The sequence below is a fragment of the Coturnix japonica genome, chromosome 1, assembly GCF_054131305.1.
Source record: "Coturnix japonica strain WE chromosome 1, WE-NBRP24, whole genome shotgun sequence".
Classification (NCBI taxonomy): Eukaryota; Metazoa; Chordata; class Aves; order Galliformes; family Phasianidae; genus Coturnix; species Coturnix japonica.
The window spans coordinates 106,763,249-106,786,266 of NC_140663.1; the positions used below are offsets into that span (position 1 = coordinate 106,763,249).

Genomic DNA, 23,018 nt, shown 5'->3' on the forward strand with positions numbered 1-23,018 from the left:
GGCACCCCCTGACATTCACTGGTGCTTGCTCAGTATTGATGGGGACCAAACAGTGAATCTAAGTACAGTGAGTCGGTAAGCAGTATTTTTCAGCAGTGGTGACAGTGACAGTGGGTCACCTCCACTGGTACATACATTTATGAGTGCATCACACAGGCTCTTGTTTATCACTGGTGAAAATGTATAAACCACAGTGCTGACCATGTTGAACAGTAGTGTTTTGTAGCTGAGACTTTCACCTATCAGTGTTATAGTGTTCTTTGCATCTGCTGTTGTTTCCACAGAAATTAACAGAAGGCATTACTTTTGGAGTGATCTACATACAACTCAGCTACATCCATCCTAACCCAGCACATGCACACACAGGTTGTCTGGGATTTTTTTATTTCTTATTATTTATTATTCAGGTCACTCCAGTCTTTGTTTTTATGAATTCCACAAAAATGATTTCTGAATGAGTAGAGCATTAATTCTCTTGAGAATCTCATGTGAAAAAAAAACAACATTGTACTTCATCTGTGATACAACAGTTAATTTTGTTTTGTGTACAAACATGGTTTAAACTTCACTTCATTGAGCAATATTGATCCTCAAATCTTTGCAAACTAGAAAAGAAATACTGCAAAATTACACTTGTATTCTATATTCTCTGGGTAGTTTGTTTCCTCTAGCGATATGAAAATGTGGAAGTTGCTTACAAAAATACTCAAAATTATGTGTGTGGTATTAAAATAATAACTTTTATTAAATTAATCACATTAGGATAAAATTTAATAAACCAACTTCTATATTTGGGTAAATTTTTTTCAGGTTGTGTCTGAGGCTGTACGCATGGATGTATTAGTAGCAAGTGTCAAAAATATTTGTATCAAGAGGGAAGGAGAGAAAGCAAAAGCCTGAAAAACTACTTGTCTTCAACTTCTGGAAACACTATTTTACCCCTGAATGGCTTCTCCACACTCCTGCAATAGCAACCTGTAAGCGAGCCTTCTATCCCCCTCTGCTTCCTCAGTCAATTATTACAGCTCATGCCAGAACTAATATACCTCTGGCTAGTTGATTAAATATGCATGAAATTAAAAAGAACAGTTTTTTCTATGTGCCCAGTACTGAAACAGGAAGGTCTGAAGGGTCTGTGAAGGTGCTTTCAGTTTAGACACATCTAATTTAGCTCTCTGTCTGAAGTAAGATCATACTGTTTCTGGATTGCTTTTTCCTGTATGTCCTTTCCCATCTTTCACATTAACAGAGAAAAACTGTACTATTTTAATGCAAAACAGGACTTGTTCCTATATTTTTAGTAATTTCTTCTTTAAAACTTTCTAATTTATTTCAATAAAGAATGTTACATCAGTGTTCTCACTGCTGTACCACGTATGTACTAGGACAACCTTTCTTTCTCCTACTCTCTTTCTGTGGCAGATTGTAATTTTGGGGGCTCTTTTTTATTATAATTAATTATAGGATGTTAGGAGTTACTAGCGTGAAGCTTGTGACTTACAAAAGGGGTATAGTTGGTGATCTGTAGCACATTTAAACTAAGTGTACATTATATCTTTGCATTCAGACACAGCCAACTTGACTGCCTGACTGCATTAGCATGAAATACACTGAAGGCAGGGGGAAAGCTCAAGCACTGAATCTACAGCTATCCTCACTGCTTTCCTAGCATCACACCCCCCAGCATAGCTGTTTTAGGTGAGCTGAAGCTCCTGGTGCCGACACCCAGGAACGGTGCATGGGGCAGCAGCATGTGGGTGGCAGAACGGCTAGAAGAGCACATGATTGTATGCCCTCTGCCCTACAGACTCCCCAGCCAGCATCCTACATGGCTTGTCACACCAATATCCCCATGCATCATCCTATTATACAACACTTTAATTTCTGCTGTGAGAACTCCAGTCTGGCAAGCCATACAAATGCTCTCACATGACAGTCCGCCCCCCTCTGAAAAAAACAAAAAACAAACAAACAAAAAAAAACAAACCAATAATGATGTCTTAGAAAAACAACCCACAAAACCCATTAATGATGTCTTAGGCAACTGGAGTCTCACAGGATTACCACTCTGGGCTGCCTAATACAGCCAGGCATCTGGCCTCATGGCCAGGGAATAGTCCATGGATCTGTTTCACTTGGCGGCAAAGGTATGGGCATGTCTATGGATGGCTTCTGACATGTTCCTATAAAGAAAAATAATCTGTTTTACTTCCACTCTTATTCCTGCACTTAAAAGCCAAACATTAAGAGCTTAACACAACTGAAAAATTTTAAATGCTGCTTATGCCAATTCGAGATACTGCAATCAAGATGGGGTGGGCGGATCCGAAAGTAAGTGCACTCTGTGTCTAAACGATGCCACTGTCATTGATGATCCTACTTCACAGTGGCTATGCTCTATTCTTACATCTTAGGTAATGGTTAATTGTATTTTAAGATGGAGAAGTTTTATTTGTCTATGTAGTTTATGCTGAGGCCATGAGGCTGAGGAACTGTGAATAAAATTAGGCTACCAAACACAATTTTCATCACAATTACCCTAAAAAAGCTAGTTTTCATTATTACTAACTAAAATTACCCGAAACCTCATTTTCATACTTAAAATCAGTCTGATATTAAGCCATTCCATTGTTTTCCTAGAACCTCTCCTTCCTGAAGTTAATACTCTTCCTATGCCAGCTGCATTATCACTCCATTTCTTCACCTTTTAATAATGAGGTATCAGAGCACTGCCTATCCTACGCATGTCATGTGATTTCAAGTCTGAAAGCAAATATCAAATTTTTCTTAGCTGCATTTGCAACTTGCATTGGAATGCCAGATTTCCTGGCACAGTTTTACAGCTGAGAGGAGGGGGTTTTAAATAGTATCTGATAACTATAGGAACCAATGAGGAATAGCCTCATTATGGTGGGATAAGACACGATCTAAAAGGCTTCTGCTTTACACATCACTTTCTGGTGATAGTGGAACATGCTCACATTCAGTGAGCAAAACTGACCTGCTCAATTTTACATACCTATATATGACTAGCTGGCATGAGATTCTGTATAATACATCCGGGAAACAGCACTAGAATCTCACCCCTTCTGGTACCAGGATACTTTTTAAGCTGGCTTAAGCTATGAACAATTAATGCAAAAAGAAAGACCACTGTTAAAAACCCTTAAAAGAACAGAGAGAGCAACACTTTTGGCTACAATTCAAACCCCAGACAGATTCTCAGCATTGAAGACATACTTAATTTAGAGTGATAAAGTGATATAGATTTGTTAGGGCAGTCACAGACACCCTGTAAAGCTGAATGCTGCAATATGCTGGATGTTAGGAATGAGCTGCAGTTTTCAGAATGACGTATCACTGAATAGCTGCAAACTCAGCATCTGGATTATTAGACAAATAAGTGGGAGAGCTCAGCATAAGGCACTAGGGAGACCTATGCTAGCATAATACAGAGGGCTTTGGCCAGTTGCAGGCCAAAAGTAAAAAGAAGACTTACTTCTTAAGAGGCATACAGGGACTAGGAGGTGTAGCTATACTGCAGAATTGTAGCTTGGTTACAGTGACCAATATCAGAGAGATTATTTCCATGTTCCATATACTGTGAAGAAATTAACACGCATAAGATGAAAAGTCATTTCAGTGAAAAGGAAGTAAATCTGAGCTGTCCAGAAGTTCTACTGGTCTTGGAAACAGAAAGCAGAGTAGAAGGAAAAGCCCAAAAGAAAACCATTTTCAGAGGGAATACTGACTGCATAACAGTAAGCACATAAATTCAGAACTGAAATACATCCTGAGTAGCAAGTTACAGGATGTATGAAACAATTCACAAAGTTTATGAAACTCTGTAAGAAGGAAAGGAAAAGGGAAAGGGGAAGGGGAAGGGGAAGGGGAAGGGGAATGGGAAGGGGAAGGGGAAGGGGAAGGGGAAGGGAAAGGGGAAGGGGAAGGGGAAGGGGAAGGGAAAGGGAAAGAAGAAAGATGATTTGTTCCAGGAATCATTCATCTGCTGAACAATTTTACTACATTTTATGTAAAAATTAGTGTGGCACCAGGAATATATATCTATAAATTCACGTGGTGGTTAGCATATGTTCCATCAGTGTCCTATTTCACACGGAAGTAACTAGGCAGAAAAAAGAAGTTAAATATACCTCGTATGTGATTTATGTTAATTCATACTAGAAAAAGAAAACTGTAAAATCTTTTTTAAGATTTATTAAAAAAAGAAAAAAAAAAAAAAAGACTTTGAGTAGCCTTTCTCTGACTCAGCTTTACTACGCAAACACCCATCATTCAGAAGACATTTTTCTACAAATTTCCTTTAGTACCTCATGTCTAGTTTGAGTCTGGCTGTTGGAGGACAATTTATAGGTCAATGCATTTTTCAGAAGTAGACATGATGATCTATGGGCGATACTTCTAATTCAATTCATTCTTTCAGACTGATAAAAGTATTAATGGTGATATACTCAGATTGTCATAAGGTGTTTCATTTGATACCACGTTATCTTTCTAATTATTAAAAAAGTAAAATGACACAAAACCTCCATTAAAAATAAAAATTCTTCAAATTCAAAATGATTATTAAAAAGTGCTTATTAAAAATTGTCTAAAAATCTAATTCAAACTTAGCACTCAAATATTTTATTTAAATACTCTGAATACTGTGTAATTATGTCCCCTCAGTGAGTTTATTTTTCTGTTTTCTGAAGTTAAAATGCTGGAATTTAACTGCTGGGTGAAAGATCTAGTTCACAGAGTTCTGAAAGGCTCACAGCAATTTGTGCAGAAATTTCTGCATCTGTTCAGAAATTATGTGACTTGGAGCAAGTTGGTCTTGGCAACTATCTATAGTTGCCCCCCACTATCAATAAAAGCTGGGGAATGTAAGGATGAAGCACAGCCCTTCTGAAAAGGACCTAGGTGTCCATGTGGATGTCAAGCTGGACACAAACAGCAATGTGCCCTCGCAGCCCAAAAAGACAACTGTATGCTGGGCTGCATCAAAAGAAGTGTGGACAGCGGGTTAAGGAAGGTGATCCTGACCCTCTACTCTGTGCTGGTGAGGCTTCACCTGGAGTACTGCACCCAGGTGTGGAGTACAGGAGAGACATGGACTTGTTGGAGTGCATCCAGAAGAAGGCCACAAAAATGATCCAAGAGATGGAAAACCTTTCCTACAAGGAGAGGCTGAGAGAGCTGAGAGTCTGGGAGACTCAGACTGCATATCAGGGAAATGTTTTTTTACAATAAGGGTAGTGAAGGACAGGAACAGATTGCCAAGAGATGTAGTTGATGTCACATCTCTGGAGTCTTTTAATGTGAGACTGAATCAGGCCTCATGCAACCTGTTCTAGCTGCGCATGTCCCTGTTCATAGCAGGGGGGTTGGATCAGATGGTCTTTACAGGTCCCTTCCAACTCAAACACTACTATGATTCAGTGCATTTATGAAGTTATCTATTGGGATACCCAAATCAAAAGCAGACTGTTGTTTCCTTTCTCTTAGGTGACTTCTGCAAGTGGTCTAGCATCATGAAAGCTAGTGCTCTTCATGCAGAGCACTCATCATTTCTCATCATTTTTGGGAATTGGCTGGTATGAGATTAAGCCTGAGTTGCTTTTATATAGCCTTCCTCAATCATCCAAGCAGACTAAAAAGGCAGTGAACTCCAACCTCTTGTCCTTCAAATCCCCTTTCTGCTGTGGTGCCTATGAAAAAATTGAGAAGGAGGTAGTAGCTGATGACTGCTGTCAGTAGTTTTGCCAAGACAGTTTTGTTATTGAATGTTCTCCCCAGCTGTTTCTATGCAATTTATGACTCCTGTAAGATGCACATAAAGGTTTTGAGTACGTGCAGCGCAGAGGGAATTGGCAACCATTCTATTATGGGCTATCCTGTAATAGAAAGAAATAATAATTCCTCCAACAACATGAAAATCCCTATCCCCATCCAAACTCTAAACACAGTGCCTACCTACTCCCACAGAAGACACAGGTGCTAATTCAAACAGGATATGTTAAAAACTACTTTTTTTTCCCACAACACTACCATAAAATATGTCTAAGGATATCAGCAGATACATTTTGTCCATGTAAAGTCACTGCATGGAGTTGTGTTTTGAGAGCATATAAAAACAGCTCTCATGGAGGAAGTCCAGCTTGGACTTTAAAGGCAATAACACTATTAATTGAAATCTGCTGAACAAACATTATCTGCTGGAGTACTAAATGCATTTAGGTTTTTCTGTAAATGGGAAATATGGCCATGGAAAATTTTGTTTTCCACTCAAATTGTTTCATCAAACCTTTGCTTCCCTGGCCCTTATTGGCAGGACAATTTGCGGGAAAGAGAGTACAGGACCCAAGAAGCTTGCAGAGCATTCCTGAAGTGCAGCTGCATGACAGGGATGCCCCAGACAGGAGCTGGGCTAGGGGCACACCTGCCTCTCCTGCCCCAATGGTGAGCACAAAGGATGAGGGAGGACAGGGGCAAAGGGAGCCCTGAGAGCTTTGCTTTGTTCTGACTGGTCTCCACAATGCACTATTGACAGGTGTGGGATTCTAGGGCTTTCCAGAGGGCAATAAAAACAAGGGCATGAGCACCTTCTCAGCACAGGAAGGGCCTGACTTAGCTGTAAGGTTAGCAGTGAGCTGAGGCACTCTAAGGAGTTAAATAACTGTTTATAAACTTGCATTTCTTATTTAATCAGATTACCTCTCTCCATTTCACTCTCTCCTTTCATGTGTGTAAGAATTCCACAATGTAATAATTAGAAAGCACCATCTGCATAACAAAATCCCCAGGAACAACTGCAGAGCCTATGATTATTAGCTCAAATTCCCAAGGAGTATAGCACACAGTAACGTTTTCCTGAAGGAAACCCATCCATCTTGTCAGATAGGAGTCTGTCTTGTGCTCTCCTCACACCACAAAACACTGTCTCTTATTGTATCTTAACATCTCAAAGTCTTTAATGCATTTATTCCCCTAGGGGATTTGTGAGGTGAAAAGCACTGTCATCCCATTGTGCTCACAGGAACCTCAGCCAGATAACACTCTCATACAGTCAAGCAGGAATCACTCAAGGCAGCTCCCTCCTGTTGTTTCCAGAACACGTGTACTGCCCAGTGTTAGTTCAGCACTGGCTTCTGATCGGTAATGGGGCTATGGGCTTCTTGGCCATGATCTGCTCTCTAACTTCCACTAAAGCTTAGAGCAGGCCAACATATCATCCTCCTTCTCAGCACATAGCCAGATCACCCCCACAAACTGCCATGGAAAAACATGCCAAGCCCATTGTTCATTTAGCAAATGTTACACCAAGGCTTAACACCAGATGTGCATCCCTATGGGTGTTGTTATGCAACCCGAAGTCACGCCAGAGGCCACTGACACATACTCAGGATTTTTTATTAAAAGCCCTTCATTAATATCCATCCAAGCATAGCTCTCACCATTCCAGCCAGCTATCACATATATATGTGGTACCTAAGCAGCTGAAAACAATGGGGAGGCAGCACTTCTTGACCACAGCGAACCTGTGGCATTCTAGGCACCCATACTCAGCATGCCACTTGGCTATGTGTAGGGGAACCTGGTGCTCCCCTGCCGGCCTGACACTGACAGTACTTAGTTAGCTTCTGGAAGAAGGCTAAGCTTTATCAAAGCCAATCTCTTAATCTAACTGCACAGCTATGCTTATTTCATCTGGATGGTATACAGCTAATTTTCTGTCTGGTTCATGAAACATCAGGAACAAGGTACTACTTTACAAGTCTATCACTGTATAACGTAAGAGATGTGCACAAAAGGGAGTCACAGTCATTGCTAGTGACCGATGTCAGTGACAGTGTCTCAACTGATAAAAGTTAAATTCCACACAGCTGAAGATAACTGATGTATTTCCATATCACAGCACTTGAGATATGGGATTGTTTGAAGGTGTGTACTCCACTATCACTTTGTTTTCAAATTTAGTGGTCACTGACAGTGAGGTGAGGGCAGTAACAGCAAGTGAAGGCCCCATTTGATCATGAAACTAACAAAACAGTTCTTGTTTCATTTATGCACTCTGGACAGTGGGCACCTTAAAAGCCGTGTACTGTATATGCCATGTAACACAATTAGGCTATTTTACCAGACACCAATAAAACCTGCTGAAAATCATGACTGGTGTCCAATGCCAACCACTGAGTGTGACTTCAACTTCTACTTGCCAAACTTAAACTTGGGTCCAGCAAACTGAATTTCATGGAACACCATAGAATTTATAAAATGTTGGTAACGAACACAGTAGTGGTAGTCTCTTTTGTAGGGGAAAAATATGTTACTAGAACATACAATTACTCTACAATTTTTTCTCTATTCTGTAATCTCCTACGAAGCAAAGTAAAAGAAAAAAAGAAGAAAAAATATCTTCCCTTATGAACTAAGAATATCATGCCAATTTGGTAGAAAAAAATACAAGATAATGCTATAGGAAACTGACTCTAGTTGCAAATACAGATATCCTCATTCATCACAATAAAGCATAAGCTTAGAAGTCTATATGAGAGCAGTCTGAAAATTTAAAATCAGAACCAGAAGTAATAATAAAAGTAAGTACTGAAGACCTACAATTCCAATAAAACAAACAATAAATTCATTTTTATGTTTCAGGTAGCACTGATACAGCCTGACACATTCTGTACTATATTATATTTACACTTAAGATTTTGTTACTAGATAAACTGCATTGGTTTTCATAGTCTTTGTCAATGTGGTACTAAGCACAACAAAATATGTGGTAAAATCTTGACTCCTACTCTAACTTAAACCTATCAACACAGCAAGCAGTTCTTGCCAATCTCTAAGATATACTGTCCACAGAGTCCTCTGTTTTACAGAACAGAATCCCTCTGTACTATTAACTGAGTACTAATACAAAGCCAACAGCCTATGCTGCACACGTCAAGATACTGTAATTCAGATGACTGGTAGCTTCTAGACTTCTAGAACTCTTGAACCAGCTCATGCAGTAATGTATGAAGGCTCTTGGATGGAAAAACATTTTTAGGTCTGAACCAGGTATGCACACGACTTTGTGCAGAAGGTCTTGGTGTTGCAATGTCTGGTTCAGGGCTCTTGAATTTTGTGAATACACACGGCCAAACACTGTAATTAAATATCTTTCCACAGTGTAAATACTGACAAAAATAATGGTAAAGGTCATAAAAAATGGCATTATGATTGGTTTTTTTTCCAATATTGAAATGATTTAATACTAAATGATACAAATGTTTGTGTATATACCTGATTATATAGCTGCATGTATATAAACATCAGTATTTCTTGAAAGACATCAAAATAATTACAGACTAAAACTACATGATTCATTTTAATGGTAGACAATTAAGATGGCTGGCAAGCCTCATTTACACGTTTCCTGTTCTTTTATATATTTAAAGAAACATCAAAGGTTTTTAACAAGACAATTATATTCTCACAGCCATAAAGTATACTCTTCTTATTGCATTACTGCGGCTATAGAATACAACTTCTTTGCTTGCTGACAATGGGCTTTGCTATGTTAATTAAATAAGTAATGTGTCTGTGATCTTTATTCATCAAAATTAATGCAATAATATCTATGCTGAAGGCTCATATTGGACTCGATCTGGAAAGCCAAATGAAACAGCTTCACTGGAGTTACCCTGAGCTTATTCTTGATGCAACACAGAACTCAGACAGGAGTTTCTGTGTGAAATCAGTTTACCCTTGCATCACTCGTTATTATTCCTCATCAGCAAACACAAGTGTCTTCAGAGGAGACAGACATGCTCCATATTAGACTGCATTATAGAGAACAAGTGATAAGGTACAGGGCCTGTGGGAGATGGAGAACATGCAGAGGCATCACCACTGAGCTCTAGGGCCTGGCTATGGGCATGAGCCATTGGCTGAAAGAAGGTAAAAAAGCTGGCACTGTTTATGGCTTATCGTATCTGGTAGCAGGACTTAAACCAAATGATAGAGATTTTCTTTGTGACAGATCTGCCAGCCTCTGGGATTATCTCCTTGAAAAGTGGCAACTGACCTGCTCCAGCTTTCCCTCCTCAAGAGTTCATGTACAAATACAAATCGTAAGCGTACAGAAGGTGATAAACCTGCACCAATCCTGCAGGCAAATGCACTGCAAGAACAGCAAGAAACTTTCTGCTGTAGTTTGAGGATTGCCCAGTCAAATTCAGTGTACACTGCTGCCAAAATCTGTGTCTCGAAACTCCCTGAGAACTGGATGAGGAATTCATGAGCAGAAGCGAACATCAGAAAGATCTGAAATTATTAATATTATTGGCCTATTAACAAGGTGGGATACAGCTGAAACATGGGAAGAAGGAAAACCACAAGCTACCTTTGATTTATTCATATAGCCATGCTTTACATAGAATTAATTTAGGCAATATGAAAAAAGAGGTAACTTTAAATTAAAAAGACTGAGTAGTGTTTAGGAAACAGGCAAATGACCCAGCCATCCCCAGCAGTATGACTCATAGTACTATTTTCATATTTGTATTATTTATCTAAAGACCTTAGCTGAGCCCTTTCCTGCAAAGAACTTGTGTTAAGTACTCAGAAATTATCTCCTCTTTCCTAATTTATTTTCTACAGAAAAGATGTCTTCATTAAAATCTTACATGTAAAATGCCATCTTTTAATTCAATATAACCTTCCCAAAAATTAAGAATTTAATATAAAAACTATTGAAAGATACTACACTGAAATCAACTCTCCAATCAACATGGAAATTGCTTCTGGGGAGGGCGGACTGGAGAAAAGAAAACAAATGCTTTTCAGTGGCAGAAAACTGAATTTCCATTGGTGCGGGGGGAAGAAAATGACATTATCTTTTCTTCTACCCCTACTCCACATACTCTAAAATAGAAATCTTAAACAAAAATTATAAACAGCTCAAACGGTTAAAAAGACAAGAGGGTAGGTGTTTTTACCTTCCAGATAGTTAGAGACAGGAAACTGAGACAAGAGAAAATGCTTTACAGGGAAGTAATACTTGGAAGTGATGTGGAATGCTTTGAGGCCTTTAAGGTCCAAAGTATTCAAGTAAACCTTATTAAATAGCAGCAGTCCTGGAAAATTCATAAGGTAAAGCAGTAACTGAAATTAAACGTTATTCATCTCTTAATTTTATTTGCATTTATCATATGCTGAATTATTTAATATTCTCTGGTAAGGACTTTTTTTTATCTTCTTAGAGCACTCAGAAAGGGAAAAAGGAAATGTAGTCACATCACAGATCCTTATATTAGCTTCTTGCTCTAAGTCACCTCTGGAGTCAAATATCCCTTGAAGAAGGCAGCCTCAAGTTACGTTAGCCTTTGTGAAAACCCTTTAACCATCTAACCTAATTATTTCTACTATTTTTGTATGAAATCTGCAAAACTAATTTTAGGATGCCCAGGAAATAGAAGGCCATACATTACAATTGCTACTATGGAAGTCTTAGGCATTAAGTACTATTATAAAAGGACACCATCCAGACAATATACTAATTTAAAAAGGTCCCTTGAAAGTGAACAGCTAGAAATAGATGCATGGTATCTGTCCATTGAGCCATGTGATTGCCCTTTAATAGATTACACATTATAAAGCATAAAGAGGCAATACAAAGGAAGATACATTAATCTAACTAAAGATTAAAGCATTTTTGTAAATTGATAAACACGCTGAATTTCTGTAACAAACTAGATCATGTTATATACTGTGTATATTTTAGGAACTGTTTTTTAAATGTTTTATGGAATCGTAGAATCACCAGGGTTATAAAAGACCCCGAAGATCATTCAGTCCAACCATTTACCTATCACCACCATTTCCCATTAAATGATGTATATCAGAAGATCTAAATTTTTTGTGAACACTGCCAGGGTCAGTGACTCCACCACCTCCCAGAGCAGCCCATTCCAGCATCTAACCACTCTCTTGGAGAAGGATTTCCTAACGTTCAACCTGAATCTCCCCTGGCACAACTTGAGGCCATTCGCTCCAGTCCTTCTGCTAGTTAAATGGGCCAACCCCTACCTCGCCACAACCTCTTTTCAGACAGTTGTAGATTCCATGGTCTTCTCGGACACCTGATTTTTCCCATCAAAGTAATTGAAAGCATTACAGCCTTACAGAATCCATTCATTTCTACAAAGAATTAAAAATATACGAAGGTTGTATATTTTTCGATGATGGAAATTGATGAGACTGGTTATGCTGTCAACAATGTTTATTGATTTCTTTTAAAGTTCACAATATTTCTTTATTCTAATCAATGTTTAACTATTAAAGGTGTTTTAATGGGCATGGGTGGGACAGGCGGACTAGATCTTAGAAGGTCTTTTCCAACCATAACGATTCTAAAGACAAGAAGTGTGCCCCGGTGGCACACTGGTAGGAATGCCGCGTTGCAACACCAGCAGGCCCGGGTTCAAATTCTCCCTGTGTCGCAAGTGGTAGAAGTGTCACTCTGCTACACAGAGGCTCGAATCCTGGGGGTTGGACTCGATGATCTCTAAGGTCCCTTCCAACCCGCACCAGACTGTGATACTGTGAAGTAGCATGAGGCTTTACGCAGCAACTAACAAAGAGTAGGAAACTGGATGATAAATACATGCAAGACTCTTGGAGATTAATCCAAAACTTACTGAATGCTGTAGGTAACTTTCTATTTTCTTCAGCAGGTTTTGAATTAAGACCTCAGAACTTAGGGCTTAAGTGTCAAATTAGATTGACCAGCAAGAATTAATAAAACGTTTACAAAGCAGTACTATAATTGTGAGATTTGTGAACTGACTAAGTAGTGAAGAACTTTGGTGACAGAATGACGCAGTTCATGTAGCCAGACAGGAGACCTTTAAGGGAAGCCAATAAGCTTCTTCCTCTGGAAGAAGCATCCTTCAGAGATCTCAGATGCACACCCATCAGTTCCACTGTAACTCTACGTTAACAGGTGGTCCTTGGGTACATAAGTTGATAGTTTTCTTATCCAAATATCTGTTACACAAGCTGATAACCTTGTCTATTACAATGTTAAATTTATTCTTCTTTTATTCGTAGACTTAATCCATTTTATCCTACTAGATGTTTTTCTTCATCGTATCATTGCCAGTAAAAGCCAAATAATTTGAATCAACCATATAAAGGAGTGTTTTTCTTTTCTCATTTTAGATTTGTCACAATTTAATTGTATTGACCATCAGAAAAACAATGTGTAAGAGAACCCTGAGTATCCTTCAGTAGCCTTTAGACTTACTTACCACGTGCTCTTTCTCCCATATCATGTTTTGCTTATTTTTCTGTATAATAAAAAACTTTATTCTCATCTTTCAGACAGGAATCTTTTCGTATGGAGGTGTTTTGTGGGTTTTGTTGTTTTGGTTTTTTTTTTTTTCCTCTTTTTGCCTTCACTCTCTTTCTTCTTTCCTTAAGAGCTTGCTGGATCAGGAGTGACCAAAGGCTAACACATTGCTCATATTGAAAATGAGAGTTATCAGTTGGTCAAGGAAGTGTTATATAATACTAAACAAATTCCCTTTATTATATAGTTTTCTTCTTCTATGTACTGAACAAATATGCTGATTAAGCTTTCCTATAATAACGGGCAGGAGATTTTTGACAGTAACTTCTGCTCAGTTGGAAACACACCAGAAACATTCAGATTTTACCTTCCAAAGAGTTGCCATATATTTTTATAAAATTACAAAAGATACCATAAACCTCCTCACTGGTTATCTCTGACAATTCTTTTAAACTGTATTTCAGTTCTGGCATTCCAAAATATGCCTGTGTTGTCTTCAAATAAGCTACATTCACAGATCACTTAAAAAAATATTGATCTGAAACAATCCATGAAAGCTACTATCATCTCATGTTAGGTTCGAATCATGTTATGCTTTCTACATTAGCATAAAAAAATAACTGGAATACCTTCTCTTTATGGCTTGTTGTGTATGCGTATGAGTAAATGCATATGTATGAATACACAGTCATGAGCAGGTACATGCATTTATTTGTACATAAGTAAATATTTAATATAGGTATAGTGGAAGGAAGTGCCACTCAGTGAACCTAACTTACACCAATTTAAGGACATCAACTTCAGCAATGGGACCCCACAGATAACACCACAGAAAGCTGGCAGTCAAGCCTTCTGTTTTGTACGTGTAATAAATGTGTAGATCATAATGACTGATATGTAGACATCTCAATTATACACATGTCTTGAAAAAAAAAGAAAATGCCACACTTTTCCAGTTGTGACATTTTCTGGGGACAAAAAAAATAAAAAAAAATTAAAAAAATAATAAAAGTTTAAACTTGAAAGGAAACAGAAAGCATTGAAGAGAAGTTGAAGATGCAGGAATGCCAAGGTGCTATACAGTAACAGCTGTGCTCTGCTCCCATCCTGAAATTCTGTGCACTGAACTGTAACCTGACAGATACAGGGCTAAAACTGTTGCCAGGGATCAGTGCCACACGAAAGCATCCCGGCCAAACACATCCCTCTTCTGACACAGTGGCTCTGTCCCAAGGTTTTCATCATACTGAGAGATCTTGGTGTAGAAATTATCCTTGAGGCATATGATCCACTGAGCTCAGAGTCAAATCCAGCACTGACGCACTGCCAAATGGATGGAGGCATGGACAAAGACAGACACAGACACCTTACAGCATTTAGGCATAGCAATTCACAGTCTGAGGCAATTGGTCTGGGAATCCAGACAGGTCACTAGCATATAAACTCATTCCTAACCTCACCAGAAACCTTTCCATGTGCGTTATAATGATGTACGTTACTATGATCTCATTTTCCTTTTTTTTTTTTTATTTTTTTTTTGCTGAGATTGAGTTTGCTGCAATTGCCACTAGCAGTCCATGCAAACATTTTAAGAGGAACTTAATAGATGAAAAAGAGATACTGAGGTTTTACTAGCTTTGTGGAAGTCTCAGTAAGAGTGTTGTGATTTTTTCGCAGGAATCTCTAGTGATTTGTGCTTTGTCAGAAAAGAAATTGGTGCATGTAAAATATCTCCCTTTTCGAAAATAGCCAATGGCAAATATTATCTTTCCACTTATTTATTATTTTAAAGAGAAGTACCTCAGTTTATCCCAAGTGAGAAATCAGGGTCTCATCACGCAACTAAAAAAAATGCATAAATGAAAAGATGATGGACTTATACTAAAGAGATTAAGTATTACCAAACCATTAGAATAGTGGGAGTCAGAAACTGAAATAACTTTGAGCATCTCAGCCTCACTAGTTAAGAAAGGACACACACACACACAAAAAAAAAGTATAATATATCCACCTCTTAAACGATAGGAGCTACATCACAGTGACTACATATTTATACATTTTCCTGCCCCTTGGTTATACCTTTCTGTTAGTGTCTGTCTTCTGCCTCTTTTATAACTCAGTATTCATTGAGACTCAGTGTAGGTCCTAGACCATGACAGACTATTGAACTGAGAAATTTCCTGATGCCATCAGCCATCCAGTCACCAAGTATTACTACCCCTCGTTTGCCTGCTGTTTGTACAGACTGTATAGGTCTTCCTGATGCATGAATTAGGTTTCTGTGTTTCTTTTTAGAACATACACTGAGCACTTCCTAAATTACCCCCAAAACTAAATATCATATAGAAATATCTACTACACATCCTGAGAAATTATGTTTTTTTCATTTTCTCCTTTCATCCACTTACACATCCAGTCAAAAATCCATGTGAAGAATTACTTAAGTTGGTGATGATCATTGAGGGACTATTATATGCCTGTGTGCTGTTCTTATAAACATGAAATTTCTAAGCGCAGAAGGCTGCAAGACTGATGTCCTTGGCTCATTTTTCAGACCTAGTTATTCAGGCATAAATAGTGTGCTATAAAGCATCATGAAAGGACCTAGGAGTACCTTTAACACACAGGTACAGTGAGACCTAGAAAAGGAAGAGTGCCCAACAAAGAACCAGATTTCCTCAGTCTTGCACAGATTTGGCAAATAGAACAAGATTTTCCCCTTTTGCAATAAGATGGAGTTCTGTATGCGAATCCCTTAAGACAGTATGGCGAGTTTGAATATAAGCATTAATAAAACACAATCTTTCATTTCTACTCATACCCCCTTGCCCCAAAAAAAGAAGCTTCCTTCTAAGTGGGACTTAATTTTAAGCTATCACAAATAAAAATCATTGTTGCATTTGTGCTGTTTTTCTTTAAAAAAATATGAAAATAAAATAAAAGTACATGATAAATGACAGGCTAAATGCCTTCTGGTCCATCATCTTATATCTACCTATATTTTAAAACAAAACAAGCATACACTTGAATTGATAAAGCACAATGGTTGCTTTGGTACTTCTGAAAGTGCACATGTAAGAACTTAAAGAAACACAAGGATTATTGACCCAACAGGCCAGAACCATAATCCCAAACAGTCAATATGGTCCCTACTGTAAATTCTTCTTATTTTATGCAGCCTTGACACAACGGATGGAACAGAGAGAGATTCCATAATAGAAATGCTGATACAACCTTATCTATAGCTGTGCAAATTGTGCTGCTATAATTAAACTTTACAACTTGAACATCACTAGATAAGTTGGTAGTTTTTAATCACATTAATCAGAGCTTCAATGTTTCAACTGCCATATATTATCATGTAGTATGCACTATAAAAAAAAAATAAAAAAAATTCCCAGCCCCTAAAGGTTACAGCTGTTACAAAACATCAAAACATGAAGGTATATCTAAACACTTCTCTATAAGTGCAAAATTACCAAATGAGAATCTCATTCTGTTATCCTTTTTTCTTTTTTTCACTTTGTTTCCCAAAACAGGGGTTTGACATAATGCCCACAGAATGTATGCTGAATACATTACCAGAATATCACTGAAAAGAAAAAGGAGCTTCATTAAGATCTGCCCCATGTGCTTCAATTTTTCCTGTCAGCAGTAAAACAAGTCGACTGCCTTCAGTGACAGCAGCAGGCAGAAGCCTGCTCTTTCAGAGGGAGGCACTGGGATGAACCTTCAAAAGGTGACCTCCCAGAGCTACCAAGGAGTGTGCAGCCAAACTCTCACTACTTTCAGTTATCCGAGATTTGGAGTCTGGGAATGATTTCTGTAAATATTTCTCAATTTATCTGAGTGATTTACAGTTTTATTTCAGCAAAGAAAAGTTTCCTCTTGAAGAAGCTATACTGGGTGCAAATTGAATGGATATTGCATTGGACCCGAAACCTTTTATTTTTACAAACTGTTGCTAACTACAACGATGAAATTAATCTACAGATAAAATTTGGTTGCTTACCATTCTCCATCACCCTAGATTTGTAAATCCTTGCATCCAGCACACCAGATCATACAAATATATCTGATGATATATGCCTCCACTGTTACATCCCAGGTTTTATAACACTGTCTCCAGACAATTGGGCTCTCCTTAAGAAGGAGAGTGTGTGATGGAGAAGGGTGTACTATGGACATTTCTGAAAATCACACAACATGTAGCAATGCATAGGAGTTGCTATAGTGTTATTCTGACCCCTGAAGGATGGAAACAGAGTTTGCTTCATAGCCATTTTTTTCCAGTTTACTCACTATATGGACATCAAACTCTAAATAACATTAGCTGGATTTATTAGTGCTTGCCCAGACTTATCCTCAAGAAATATGAAAACAGACATAAACTAATGCTAATGCAACTTTAAAATACTGATGCTTTCAGGAAAGCTCGGGGGAAAAAAAGAAAAAAAAAGAAAAAAAAGATTTTTCAGGCTAGTGCCATGGTAAAATTACCGTGAGTGCATTAAACGTGATAAAGAACAGGTATGTGGAGATCATGTTTATCAAGAGACGCAAAACCCACTCTGCCCTCACCTCTTTTTAAGTGAAAAGGTGTTAAGAGAAATTTTGCTAGAATGAATCCAGAGTGAAGTGGGAAGGACATAGGCCGGCAGTGATAAGATCACTTATTTCAGCTGTGTTAAGATTTCATCAGGCTTACATTTTTCAGAAAATGCATCCACAGGGCCTCAGCAGTGCTTCTGTATGCTTATCTGTCCTCAAGGAGCACTTTCACCCCCCAGAACAGATAGAAATAGCAACGTATGATTCCAAAATGGGTATTAAAATAAAGGCTATCTTGATACTGCTCTCTTTGTGAGCTACTCGCTCACAAAGCCCACCCGATTTAAACCAATAGGACTCTCACAGCACCTCTGCTCTTCACCTTCTTACTCCTGAGATACCCACGTTCCTGGATGCCTATTCTCCAGCTCTAACCCAAGGACCACCTTTCAGATTCTTATATCAGTGTAACAGGTAGGTTAGGCTCTTACACCTGCCAACACTTCTTCCCAAAGTCGGTCACCCAGCAGCAGCTTGCTGCTGATCCTGCTCCCTGAACGAGCCGAGGTCCCTACCGCACACCTGCCCACAGGGAAGCATCGCGGCTCTCCCCTGCAGACGGTCAGCAGAGCCTCGCCTGCGGAGGCGGCCGAGGGGGAAGGGCGAGGCGGATCAGCTTGATTTCGACTGCCTTCCTCCCCCGCTCAGCTGTCGCCGCGCTCCGGAGACGCCGCTGTGACCTTGCAGTGAGCAGGCAGCGGGCTCCGTCCTGCGGGGCTCCCCGGAATCCCGAGGAGGCAGCGGAGAGCTCCGCCCGGCACAGCACGGCACGGCCGGCAGAGAGCGGGGATCTCCCCTGCTCCGCCCGGGTCCCCGCCGCAAAGTTCCTCCAAGTGATCGATTGGCGGTGCGAGCACCTCCTCGCACTATCGGCGACTGACGCCACTGATGTAATCAAGTTACATAATCATCGTCTTTTTTTTTTTTTTTTTTTTTTTTCCTTCCCCCCCCCCCCCCCCCCCCTCCACAAACCCATCCATCTTCCTACGGGAAGATCTGCATATCTTCGCCCATCCATTATGCATGAAGCCACGGGCAGTACAGAAGGGTATAGATCTCCGCGCACGCTATGGAACTTTGGCGCTGCGGTGCCTCGCACTGGGCAGCTCCATCGCTACCCGCTCCCTCAGCCTTCCCCCATCCCCTTAGTGAGAATCGATTTTGCAGAAAACGAGCGAGGTGCGTCGCTTTAAGTCCTTACAGGCTGAAGTGCTTCCCCTGTGCTGTCAGCCGCTCGTTCCTTTCCCTTCCTCGTTCACACCACAGCCAACAGAGAGATGACTCCCACGCAGCCCCCAGCACAGATGCACGAAGCACCGCAGATAGGATCTCTGTTTGCAAATCTGCAACTCCCATGCACGTGGTCTGAGGTTCCCGCAGGTGAGTTATTGGGTGTTAAAAAAAAAAAAAAAAAAGAAAAAAGAAACCACCGTATGGGAGCAGGTGGAAGGGAGATTTCCAGCCTAGTGACACTTAGGACGAGGTGGTTTGGTTTTTTTCCCCTCACCGCCTCCCAGTTCACAGTTTCCTTGCAGGATGCACGGGAGTGGTAGCAATTCCCCACCACCGCCGGTGCCATTTAACCCCCTTAGCACCACAGCAGCGAGCCGCGGTTTACAGCGATCACCACCTTAAAGTTTAACAACTTGAGAGCCGGGATTCGCTACCTCCATTGCAGCAGAATGCCGCACGGAGTTGGAGACACTTGTTTTAAGCGGCGGGTGGGAGCCGGCTCAGGATTTAATGCATTCCGCCACCGAGAGCTTCGTTACTATCACATCCCCTCCTCAGCCAAAAATATTAAAGGGGAGTGGGGGGAGGAAGAAAAAGGAAAAACTGAAGCCCAGAGGGTGCGGGTAGGAGGGTAGAAGGGGATTTTTCCCATATCTAATTGATGGAAAAAAGCCGTCCCCGGAATCCCGCTGCAGTCACTGCTGCCGTTGGCAGGATCCCCCCGCCCCGGGCTAATGCAGCACGCACCCAAGTACCCACCGCAGCCCCACGCCAAGTTCAGCACTGCCGTTCTCTCGCAATGACCTTACCCGCAGGAGTCCTCTTCGCTGTCCCTCCGGTGCGATCCGGTCACCACGATGCGCTCCCGGCCGGAGAAGCCCCGCGTTCAGTCCCGGGGCTGCGCTCGCCACGAGTGCCGGGGACGCGGCTCCCGGCCATCCGCCGCCGCCAGCTCCGCCGCGGGCGCAGGTAATTCCATACAGACTCCGGCGCCCCCCTCCCGTCCCCCCCGAGTCGCCCCTTCCTTCCTACTTCACAAAGTGCCCGCGCCGCCGGCGGGAGGTACCATCCAGGTGCGGCGGGGGGAGGAGGGGCGGCCGGCCTGGGGGCAGCGCCGCGTCCGAGGGCCGGGGCCGGGCTGCGCGCACCGAGTACCGGGAGCGGCGGCCCGGCGGGGCTTCCTGCTGCGGGGGGCGCCGGGGGAGGGCGCTTCCCGGCTCCTCACCGCCGTGCCAACGGGGGAGGGGGAGTGGAGGGAAAAGAAAAATCTCCAGAGGGAAAAAGAAGAAAAGAAAAAAATCGGTTGTCCGCTTGCCCCGAACGATCCCAATCCCCGGCGGAGGTGCCAAGTGATCAGCAGCGAGCAGGAGATCCCGATGGGTAACCACAATCCACCCAAAATATCCTAAGGAGCGGAGAAGGAAGAGAGAGAGAGAGAGGCGAGAGAAACTGCAGTGCACGAACGATCCCAGTGCTTCTACACGAGCGCCGCGTTGGATTGAATGCGCTCCGCTGCTAGCCGGGAAGGAGGGACTGCTGCTGCCACCCCATGGCCGCTCCGGCATTCGCCGCACCTCCAGCATCACTTTGAGAGGCTGATTTCTTTCTTCTTTCTTTTTCTTTCTTTCTTTTTTTTTTTTTTTTTTAATTTATTTATTTTTATTTTATTTTTTTTTCCCCCCTGTGTTAAAGGGGGGTGGTGGGGGAGGGCTCTTCCGAGGGCTCCCGCGGAACTCCCGGTAGCGTCCCCGCGCCTCCCCCCGCGCTGCGGGCGCTGCGCTTTCCCCGCGAGCGGGCGGCCCCCGGCCCCGCGCGGGCAGCGGGGCAGCCGCGGCTCCCTCCCCCGCTCGTCGGCTTCCGAAGCGAAGTGTTGTTTCGGAGGAGATGATACATTATATCTATTCTTGGATTTTTTTTTATTTTTTTTTTTTATAAGGCAAACTGTGGGCCTCGCTGTTGCCATGGGATCTTCTTTGTGCGAACTCTCTGAACTGTGTGGGAACAGTTTTATTTCCTTCCCTTCAGATTCCTCTTTTTTCTTTTTTTTTTTCTTTTTTTTTTCTTTTTTTTCTTTTTTTCTTCTACGCCGTAACTCTTCTAAAGATATGCATCAAAATGTAACTGCGTTGTTGCCAATTAACAGCAGCTGCAAGGTGCATCTAATTAGGAATGTTAATTACTTCACAAAATAAATAGTCATTTGCAGATGTTTATAACACTAAACAAATGCTCTATAGAACATAACTCTGTGAAATACAGGTGCTCCCCCAATAAACCTCACCAAATTTCTGCACTATCCTGCTGGGGATTTGGCATCCCCTTCTCTGTAACACTAACTCTGCAAGCGCACACTCCTAGGAAGAGATGTACAGAGCTGCCCACACAGAGGTACATCACAGGATCATAGAACAGCTCAGGTTGGAAAGGACCTCAGAGCCCTCTCACCCCAACCACTGCTGTGAGCAGGGCTGCCCCCCACCAGCTCAGGCTGTCTAGGGCCCCATCCAACCTGGCCTTGAGTGTCTTCACGGATGGGGCACCCACAACTTTTCCAGGCAGCCCCAGCCAGTGCTTCACCACTCTCAGTGAAAAAGTTCCTCCTCACATCTAACCTGCCTCCCCTCTTTTAGTTTGAAACTATTCCCCATTGTCCTATCACTGTTAACCCATGTTTAAAGTTGATTTCCCTCCTGTTTATAAGCTTCCTTTAAATACTGGAAGGCTGCAGTGAGGTCTCCCCAGAGCCTTCTCTTCTCCAGTTTCCTCAGCCTGTCTTTAGCAGAGATGTGCTCCAGCCCTGATTGTCTTTGGTCCCTCCTCTGGATGCATTCCAAAAGCTTCACCTCTTTCCTGACCTGCAAGATCCAGACATGGACTCAGTACTCCAGATGGGACCTCTCTCAGGCAGCATAGAAGGAATCAATCACCTTCCTCACATTGCTGGCCATAGATGGTTGGGTCAGGGGCATTTCATCTTCCTTCAACCCACTGTGTATGCTGGGAGAGCGCATTAGAAGGAAATACCTGAGCTAAACATGTATAGTTTTATGTATGCGTACATCTGCAAGTGGTACTTTCCAAAGCGTGGAAAAAGGGATGAGGGATGATTCTGTTATCAGAGAGTCCAACATGTAGGCCATAGGGAAAAATCCAAAATACTGTACTTTTTAAACCTCCAATATGCTACAAGAGAGAAAAGGAAGAAAAGCAGCATGTGGGAAACTGTGAATCTATTATGTCTTATGGTAAAGGATAGAGGATTATCAATAGGCAGATAATGCTCTGGGGAGAGTCAGTGGATTGCCAGAGAGGTGGGAGTTGTTGTAGAACTGGTGGAGATCATGTACGCCTCCACCTCACCTCACTTTATTACAACAGAATGGCATTCTTCATTTTGGATTAAAAGCAGCAAAAATAGAAATGAATGCAAAAAACAGCTTCAAACACAGAAATTAACGCAACTGGTTCAACCAGGCATTTAGATAGCACTGTGATGAGTGATCCATATGTGTGGGTAGTTAAAAGAGGCACGGAAAACTTTATGGGATTCTCTTTGTGGATCAGTACAGGGCATTTTAAGTCAGTGAAATGACTCATTCTGTCTACTTTAGAAAGCTGGTTTGGGTGCCTGATTTAGAAGCCCAAGCATTCTTGGTTGAGAGGAAGAGAGAGAGAAAGGAAGAGTGGTGCTCCCAACTTTGTTTCTCAAAGTTTTCTTTTGAGAGAGAGTTTTTCTGTTGTCACTGACAATTGACCCCAGGCTCCTAGCGCAGGCACCTCCATTAGATGACATCAAGAATGTCATTCATGCCCAGCCAGAACAATG

General features: G+C 41.3%; 1 protein-coding gene across 2 annotated transcripts in view; it reads right to left on the reverse strand.

Annotated features, from left to right (window-relative positions):
- Window positions 1-20,180, reverse strand: part of IL1RAPL1 (interleukin 1 receptor accessory protein like 1) — a 652,915-nt gene extending 632,735 nt beyond the window's left edge. For both annotated transcript variants that reach the window (XM_015885202.3, XM_085549854.1), the window contains exon 1: window positions 20,002-20,180. The gene's annotated coding sequence lies outside the window, so the exon portion shown is untranslated. The remainder of the gene's footprint in view (window positions 1-20,001) is intronic.
- Window positions 20,181-23,018: the final 2,838 nt, after the last annotated feature.